The following is a 9,774-nucleotide window of genomic DNA, read 5'->3' as shown; positions in this document are numbered from 1 at the left end:
CCCAAGGGGCCTGATGTAGGACTCTATCCCAGGACCCCAGGATCACGACCTGAGCCAAAAGCAGATGCTCAACCACTGAGCCACCCAGGTACCCCACAGATCTTCTTTATTATTGTAGATTCAGGTCATATAGATTCAGGTCATACTCAGTTTCAATGGCTCTGCTCTCCTCTAAGCAACTAACTATGGTTTCTTTTCTTTTTTTTAAAGATTTTATTTATTTATTCATGACAGACACAGACAGAGAGGCAGAGACACAGGCAGAGGGAGAAGCCGGCTCCATGCAGGGAGCCTGATGTGGAACTCGATCCCGGGTCTCCAGGATCACGCCCTGGGCTGAAGACAGCGCTAAACCGCTGGGCCACCAAGGCTGCCCCTAACTATGGTTTCAACATCATAGATGCCTCTTATTGCCTCACATAAAAGAAAGCTTAATTCTCTTGCATATATCCAAAGAGCCAAAAGATTTTAAAATAGATGTCTACTTATTTGGTGTTTTGATCACAAAAGTCTTGTTGGGATAGGGAGAACAAGTCTCATAAAATTGTGAAGGGGTAGTGGGAGACTATTTGGTGGAACAGTTGGAACTTAATGGGTCATGCAAATAATAGTTCAGGGGTGAATCTACAGGCACCTCTGAACCCGGATGCTTAGGCATTGTCTTTAGGATGCTGTCTCTTTCCATCCATGCTCCAATTCCCTTACATGCTTTGTTCTCAAGCAAGGTCTCCCCAAATAGGCATAAGAACACCTAGTAGTAGCTCTGGGTATACAGACTACCTACCAGTCTAGCAACCCTAGCAGAAAGAGAATGCCTCTTTCTCATAGTTGTAGCTAGTCTATTGGCTCTGATTGGCCTGACTTGGCGTATATTTCTACTCCTGAACCAATCACTCCTGACCCAAAGGAAGGTACTATGCTTCTTGGCCACACTTGAATGGTTTTTGCCACTGAAAGGGAGGGAGCAGTCAACTTCACCTGAGACCCAAGTACGGAGAGGGATTATTCGAAAGGAAAACCAAGATGCTAATGCCAGAAGAAAGCCAACTACAGAGTGTTAAGAATCATTTCTATGTGCAAAAAAAATATTAAAGGCAGAGAATAACTTTTTTTTTCCCAAAGGAACACACAGATCATATGAAAACAAAACTTTAACACATTCTGTATGTATAAACTCCCTGCTATTTCCTCAAGTTTCAGCTGAGTTCAAATTTCGGGTGAACATTCCAATCAATGCATCCATTTGAAAAAAACCACAGCTTTTAATTTAGGTCAATCCTGACACGTGACAGGAAGGCAATAACCATTTACAAGAATTTTATGCATTTCTAAGTTTTAACTTAATATTTTCTAAATTAAGCTGAAAATTGTTAGAATGTGAAAAGCTAAATGTAATGCTTATTTCAAAATGCTATATACTATTCTACATAGTATTAAGAATTACTTGTGTTTAAGACCCCTTTTTACTTAATAAAAAATGTATTCAGTTGTGAGCATTTTTATACTTAATCAAATACTCAAAAAAAAATCTTCTGTGTAAAAAAAAATCTTATGTGTAAATATGGCTGAATCAAATATAACATTGAAAAATGCTAATTGCAGAAAGATATTACTGGAATAATAAAGTAGACCTCAAAACTAATTCTGCAATAATGAAGTCATTCTTGAAAAAGCAGTCTTGAAAGAGAGAATGTCTGAAACTGAAGAGGAAAAAAAAGAACTGATTAAGTAGACCTACCAGATATACAACATCAGTAAGCTGAAATCGACATGAAAAAGCATAACAGAGGAAATGCATCGTAACTTTGAGTTTTACAATACAAGTACTAGGGAAAAGTATTAAACACATCAAGTAAAACCAATAATTTATTAAGATTTGCAAAAATAGTATGTAAATATAGCTGAAAACAATAAAATAAACTCAACCATAAACTTCCATAAAAGGGTGGAGAGTTAAGACTAAGTAACCAATAGTCTTGTTAATTGCTGTATCTCTAAAGCCTAGAATAGTACCTAGTACATGGTGGATGTTCAGTATGTTTTATTCAATTTAAAAAAATGGCATATGTAATCACTCTAACCAGTTACTCCTATTATTTAAAGGGAACAATTTGGTGGATCATTTGGTGAATCCAAAACAGCATACACGTAAATGTGAACTTACAATCAGATATATCCAGTAAGACTTTGCCAGTCAAATGTTGGAGTATAAAAGTTTTCAGGCCTTAAAAAGTAACAAAAATTGTACCTACTATTTGTATTTTATAGACTTGCTTGGCTACAACCAAGATTCTCTCTTTATTGTTTAGAGAATACCAAGTTCTTAGCTGGGTTCCCCTAAAGGCAAATCCTGAGATATGGATTGCACACACCTGCCTGGTTTATTTGAGATAGTGACCTTGACAGGGTAATGAGAATACAGAAGAGGAAAGGCAGGTAATACGTGGTGCACAAGCCAACTACCACTGTGGACACCACAGGGAAGCTCTAGAATTATTCCAGTAAAGGGGTACAGAGCCTGGTATTTATACCTCCTGTACCAATGACCACTGGATAAGAGCCATTACTTTTCATGCATTTTCAGACCACCCAAGCATGTCGACAAAGTGAGTTTTGGTAACCAAAGTTAGCTCCCCAACAAAAATCAAGCTGGCATGCTTGGAAATACTAAAAGAATCTGAGAGGGTTATGGGTATGACACTCATAGTGTCTGCTATAACAGGTAAGAAATGGCAATTGGTATGTGTAACTGAAAAGGCTGTAGAGTTTAAAAGAGAGAATATGAAAATAAAACTCTTACTTCATAGCACCATGCTCAATAGCCTCTAAGGGCACTATAGTATAGTAGCTACTACTGTCTACACTCAGTAAATCACCCAGTAAATGGAGGAGTGGATAACCTATTTACGACTGAGCTATTCTGGAACAGATACAGGAGCCCACTCACACTGAACTCTCAATTTTATTTTTTAATGTTTTCTTTTCACAATCTAGCTATGAGGGAATGGCTCTGATGTAGGACTTTTTTCTAAGAGATAGTTATATACACTGACTAAGCCATAAAACATCAAAAATAAAAATAATAGATTAAATCCCAACAATTTCTCCTAATATAAACGCAATTACATAGTCAATTAGAAATCTAAAGTTAAAAAGCATTCTTTTAAAGTTAAAAAGCATTTTGAAGGAAGTGTAGTCATTTAACTTATTCTCTACATATCCTAAATCTTCCACATTCTTTCTCAAAATCTAAAGGCATTTCAAATTTTTAACCGAGATTTCACATATTATAGTCCTACAGCTAAATTTTGCTGCTTTCAGAAATCTTTTGTATGTCAGCTCAATATGCTTCAATTGGAGGTGAATTATCAATTCTGAGGATATGCATTTTTGTGTGTAAATTAAGCTAGAGACACAGGAAATAATGTATTATTTGTTTTCCAAAGGGGATCAATCTGAGGTTTATTAAAGTTGATAATGAGTCCTTTAGAAAAAACAGAGATCAATTCTGAGCAAGAAAGGTAAGCAATATTATATGAAATTAAAACCAAAGACAACTCCATTTTTGTTAGTTTAATAAACACATCAATTCAAATATGCTATTGTTTCTCTTTTAATGAAGATAGCTTATATTGATTAATAAACTTTTGAATTGTCTGGATATACAAGGAAGTGTAAAACTTACTCTCATTTAGATTGACCAAGAATTGCTTCATTTGATCTCAGAATGAAATTTTCCTTTAGGCTGTGAACCCAGTTTGACCAGGATAATGACTACTAACGTTAAGCAAGTGCCATTTATCAAGGAAACACAAGTATTTACTAGGAAAGTTAAAAAAAAAAATGGAGATTTAAAACTGTAACATAAACTGAATATTTTTCATCATCCCCAAATTATCAATTTCTATTCAATGGCCATGCAGTACATTATATTTGATACACTTATTACAGCATGATCATATTCCTAAACATCCCTGAAGATTTATTCTTAATGATTAATTGACCTTGCGTTCTTTAAAATGTTTTACTCTGCTTAAATTTCAACTTTAATTTCTTCTCCCTGAAACCAAAGAATCTCACCACACCACCCCCAAGTTTTAAGCATAATTGGCCTTAAATCCATAGTTAGTGATCAAATAAGAAAAGAAAGGAAATACTATTAGGAAAATCACAATGATGTAATCCTAAAGTATAATTATCTCATCAAATAAATAAATAAAAAAGGCTCCATGTTTTTCCAGGAAAGGCCCATATTCAAAAAAACATCCTGCAAACAAATAAGGTTACAATTCATCTATTTTTCTTAAGGAACCTCAATATACTTAAAAGCAATTTGATCATCTGACAGTCCAATATGCAAAAGTCTAGAACTGAATTGTTAGCAGCTACAACTGGTAGTAAGAACTAATTTAATAGCTCGATAGAAGCTAGGAGTAGTAATCTGGCTCTAAGCTTTCAGGTAAATAGGTTTTGGTGATTTTACAAAGAACCTCAAGGGCCATTAAAATGAGACATCTTTCTACGGTTACAATGCTAATTATAGTCTTTACAAAAGTATTCAGAGAATGTTGGTAAAATGATTTTATAGGACACTGGTGAGTTTATCGCAACTGCACCATAATCTTTAAAAACACCACCCCTCTCAAGCCTCCTTTTCTTAATCTACTCTATTATAGTAGTCCCCTGCTTTAACTAGGCTCCTTTTCTCCACTCCCTCACTCAGAAGCACTAGTATATAGTATCAGCTTTTAGTTCTTACGGTCACTAGTGGTTTTGAGAAGCAGAAATCTAAAGCCTAATCATCCTTTGAGTGAACCAATAAAACTGAGTTATTGAATTTATATAACCAAAGATTACAGCCAAGATCAATTTGTCCTCACATGAATTGTTCCATAGATGCTACTGGGAACAGTCTTCAACTGTGGCCAAAAAAAAAATGTATTAAAAAAAAAAAAGTATTACAAATCAGAAGAGAATCACTAACATCAACTTTCTTCTTTTAAACAATAGAAAAATAGGCGCAGGGGCAGCTCGGGTGGCTCAGCGGTTTAGCGCCACCTTGAGTCCAGGGTGTGATCATGGAGACCCAGGATGGAGTCCCACGTCGGCCTCCCTGCATGGAGCCTGTTTCTCCCTCTGCCTGTGTCTCTGCCTCTCTCTCTCTCTGTCTTTCATGAATAAATAAAATCTTAAAAAAAAAAAAAGAAAAGAAAAATAGGCCCAAGATTAAAGTTGTATAATTTTTAGTTCTTCAAAATGAATTATTAGAATTATTTGTTAAAATATATGCTACTACCTATATGTGATCTTAACAGTTCTCAACTCTGACCAGGCTGTGAAATAGAAACCAAGGCTGCCTCAGTCACATTTTAGACCTACCTAGGAGTAATACTTACTGACAGAACTATAGGCTGTGGCTAACTTTTGTTGTCATATCATGTCATTTACTTGTCATGTTGTCATATCATGTCATTTACTTCTGTTCCTCTATCTAGTATTTAATTCATATTAACATTTCTGAACACCACGTTTCCTAGGAATTGTACTATATACTTTCACAGTTTCATATACATTAAGATTTAGAGATGGATTGACATTTTAATATTTAGCAACTTTGATATGATTCATATTCCTAACAACACAAAATATTGTAATATTAATAGGAATATAGCATAACTTCCAGTGTAACTCATTTAGCTCAATACTGACAGCGTGGTCAGTCAGGCTTCAAATATTAAAAAATTATTGGATTATTTCTATAACAACTCAAGCTAAAGCTACAGGCATGAATTTAATATTCCATGCTAAAATTGTCTTCCGCACTACAAGTAGGAGATTCCATCTAAATTGTCATAATTCCATTTCCTGAATTTTTCTAATACTTCCAGTATTACTTCAACTATCTGAGCTTTAAATATTGATTTCCCAAACTTATCAAATATGACAGAACAAGTGAGTATTGAAGATCAAGCTAAAACACCACTGGGGGATGATTTTCATTTAGACTATTTCCCTTAACTTTCTGAATGCCTCTGGGCATAATTGAAAGACCCTGTTTTCTTTCCTGTACCATGTGTTAAAGTTTAAGTGTGTTACATAATTGAATTGATTAACAATTTTTAGAAGATTAATTAGCATCCCAACAGAAATTTAACAGAACTTTTCATTAATACCTTAATCTTGATAGTACCAATTTCCCTCTCAGCACACTTTGAATTCCCAGAGATGGTTTCTAAATATGGAGCTTCTATTTACTTAATGGAGCTTTGCCCCACTGAGAGTAGCTCTGTGGGGTGCTAGGGAACTCAAAGGAAGACGTGAAATGGGCTGCTTAGGAATAAGAATGCAAACTAGGCCCTCTCAGCCTTGCAGGTTTCAAGCATCATATATCCCTTACCCTGATTGCAACTTCAGCAGAGTGGAGTGGTTTGTTTGTTGAAATAATGAATAGTAGATGGCATCCATTTTAGTGGAAAGTTTTAATTTGTGATTCCCTGAGGCAGTGTGAAATAAAACACCCTTATTTATTCCCGTAAATGAAGTCAAATTGCTTCTGGAATTTCTTCTAAAATAGACCATCTAAGAAACTGATTTGACATATTAGTTCATGAAATAAAACATTTAATGAATGCACTTTTGTAGTGAAGAATGCTATTTCTATGAAGATTATTTTTATTTATGAAGTATGTTCTTATTTAAGTTTTCGCTTTTAAAAACTAATGCTGAAGTATATCATGATGTTTAAGCTTGCCTCAGAAGCTCAAACAATAAAAATCTGTTTTGTTTGATTCTCCACCTATTTCATTTACTTTTTTAAGTAAGGTCTACATCCAACATAGGACTTGAACTCAGGACCCTGAGATCAAGAGTCTCATGCTCTACCGGCTGAGTCAGCCAGGCACCTGTGATTTTATCTATTTTAGTTAAAATATCAGTTATTTCTGAAATCAATCATTAGCACCACAGTAACATTTCAATCTCAATAAGCAATTTAAATGCATTAAATAGTACTGAGTATTTGGAAAGAAGAGGAACTGAAGTTTATCCTTGCAAAATCTAGAGAGAGAAATATCTCAAAAATTAGTAATTTTAAGATAGATGAAAGATTTAAATTGCCCAGGAGAACAAAGCATTTTTGAAACTCTCAAATACTTAAGAAATCTCCAGGATAAACAATTGAAACGCTACTTATATATTAATTCGGCCATTTATTAAATCTTCTCTCAATGATACTATAGAAAATATGTGATTTATTCCTTATGCCTGAAATAAATTAAACAGTATTTACTTAGAAGTAAAGATACTCATTTACAGTTTAGAAAATTATTAAATGTCTACTACATTTCAGATGCTGTTCTAAATCCTGAGACAGTGATGAGCACAATGCTTATAATCCCTGTGCCGTGGAACTAACAAATATCCAATGAGCAGGAGTAGGGAGGCTTGGAAGAGCAGAAAATAAACAAGGAAGCAAATAATTAAATAAGATGATGTAAGATGGGTAAAGGGCTAGAAATAAAACTGAGTAATGGATGGAAAGTGAAGGGGTATGTTGATGAAGGGGGGCTAACATCACTACCTCTGGAATGGTGACTGAGCTGAGACATCTGCAGGAAATTTGGGAAATTGCAAATCCAAGTTGAGAACAGCTTACCTGTAGACCACTAGTATGCAGGAACAGAATCCTAACACATAAAAAACAGAACTCCTAATATTTGTGGGCCCAGGGCAAGAATACAAATAAAGGCTCACATACTACATGTCTACATAAGTTCCAACTCAAGATAACAAGCTGGTAAAGGAAATATATTCCATCCTCCTACCTTGATGACATTACCTTCACCAGAATGTGGTAGTATGAGCAAAGCCTGCCTTCAGCTCCTGACCTAGACCCCTCTTCTCCTATTCTGAACTCAAGTCTATACCGCAAGAAACCTTAAACACCCACATGTGGATACCTCATGTTTAACTCCTTGGAAGTATTGAACACTGAAACACACTGTTATCCTGGTTCCCACATCTTAATTTTTAGTTTTCCACAGATTTCTTTAGCAATTCCTCTGCATCCACTCATGCCTTAAATATTTTATTAAGGCTCGTTTTAAGTCCTATTCTTTCTCACCTGACCCATTTTCCCTAGATGACCTCTTCATTTCCACGACTTAAATTATTGTCAGCAGATCAGTACCTGTCTCCCTAGCACAGTGTTTTTCCCTAAGACTGATAATTATACTTGGAAGTCTCTCAGGTACCTCTAGCTCAAAGTGTCTAAAACTGGTATCTTTATTCTTTTCTCCCTCAATCTTGTTCCAGTCTTTGCTTCTGTACATAGCACCCTTCGTATCTAAGTTGCACAAGTGAGAATTTTGGAAATTATTCTTTATATTGCTCTTTTCTTTCCCTCCTCCCTCCACATCCAGTAAATCTCTAATTCCACCGATTTCATTTCCTCAGTATCTCTCAAATCTATCCATTTATCTATAACTTCTATGGCCACTATCTACATTGTTAAAAACACTATTATTTCTTGCCTTGATTACTACAACAGCCTCTTAGTGCTTCTTAAAAGTTTTTCACATAGAGAATGATATTGTAAGATACTCTGAGATGAACTGTGAAGGATTTTAATGTATCTATCTGGGGCTTAATAAAAGAATATAATTGCTTTTCTCATACTATGTAATTTTAAAAAATAAACACAAAACATTAGAAACAATGTTAAGAATTGAGTTTATATAAATATCAAACATATTTTCAAAATTTTAATAGTAATTTTTAATATGCTTTCCTTCATAAATTTCACTTAATATAAGATTTTCTGCTTAAACTGCTTACTATCAATTCCTGATGGAGACCTTTAAGGATGTTCCCTTCAAATTCTTGATAGTCATCACCAAAGAGGAACTTTGTTTATACAAAGAAATGAAAAAAAAGTGTTCAAAAGTTTTTAGAACCATTTTAAAATTTGCAAAAGTTGAAATCATATTTAAGACTCTAACAGCTTTTCTTTAAATGCAAATGTAATGTTCAAAAAATAAATGCAAATGTAAAAAAATACAAATGTAATATTCAAATTCCTTGTGATAATATGAATGGATTTGGAAACCAGTTGAACTTTTTCTTATCAAATATTTCAAAACAATGGAGATTTCATCTGTAGGACATAAAGGCACCATCAAAGCAGTTGCCTTACAGCCAGCTTAGCTGAGGGAGTGAAAAATAAAACATTAGTTAGCTGCAAACAGAAATGTCTGTTATACATAATGTCGAGAATGTTTTGGAATTGCACCTGTCTCTACTCCCCCCTCACAGGCCTTTACCATCCACATTATGGGCATCTGAAACACAAACCCTTTCTGCAACTCCATGGGCTGTGAAAGACCTAGAATAAAGATGTGGGGAGTTAGAAAATATGGAATACACTCAAATATTTGAGAAATGCACGAATTTGCAGAGCTGCTCTCCAGCAGTGTCACTGAATTGCTAAGGAGCTGGCTATCCTCTGTGTATTGAAGTTTTGAATAAGTACAACAGAAAACTATTTGTGAGCTTCCTGGAAAGAATAATATTTGATCAGTTTGGGCTAGTTTGGTTCTAGGACAGGCAGTAAAGATACACTTTCTAGATATAGAGCTCCATCTGAAGAGACATATTAATAATGAACATTTGTTGGTTGCAAACCAAACAACCATTCCCTGCTTTGCCTCCTAGGAGTCTTCAGATTTTTCTTCTGGTTAGGAGCTCCTCCCTCTCAAAGCCCATAATCCCATGAGT

The sequence above is a fragment of the Nyctereutes procyonoides genome, unplaced genomic scaffold (genome assembly GCF_905146905.1).
Source record: "Nyctereutes procyonoides isolate TBG_1078 unplaced genomic scaffold, NYPRO_anot_genome, whole genome shotgun sequence".
Taxonomy (NCBI): domain Eukaryota; kingdom Metazoa; phylum Chordata; class Mammalia; order Carnivora; family Canidae; genus Nyctereutes; species Nyctereutes procyonoides.
This window is presented reverse-complemented; position numbering follows the sequence as displayed.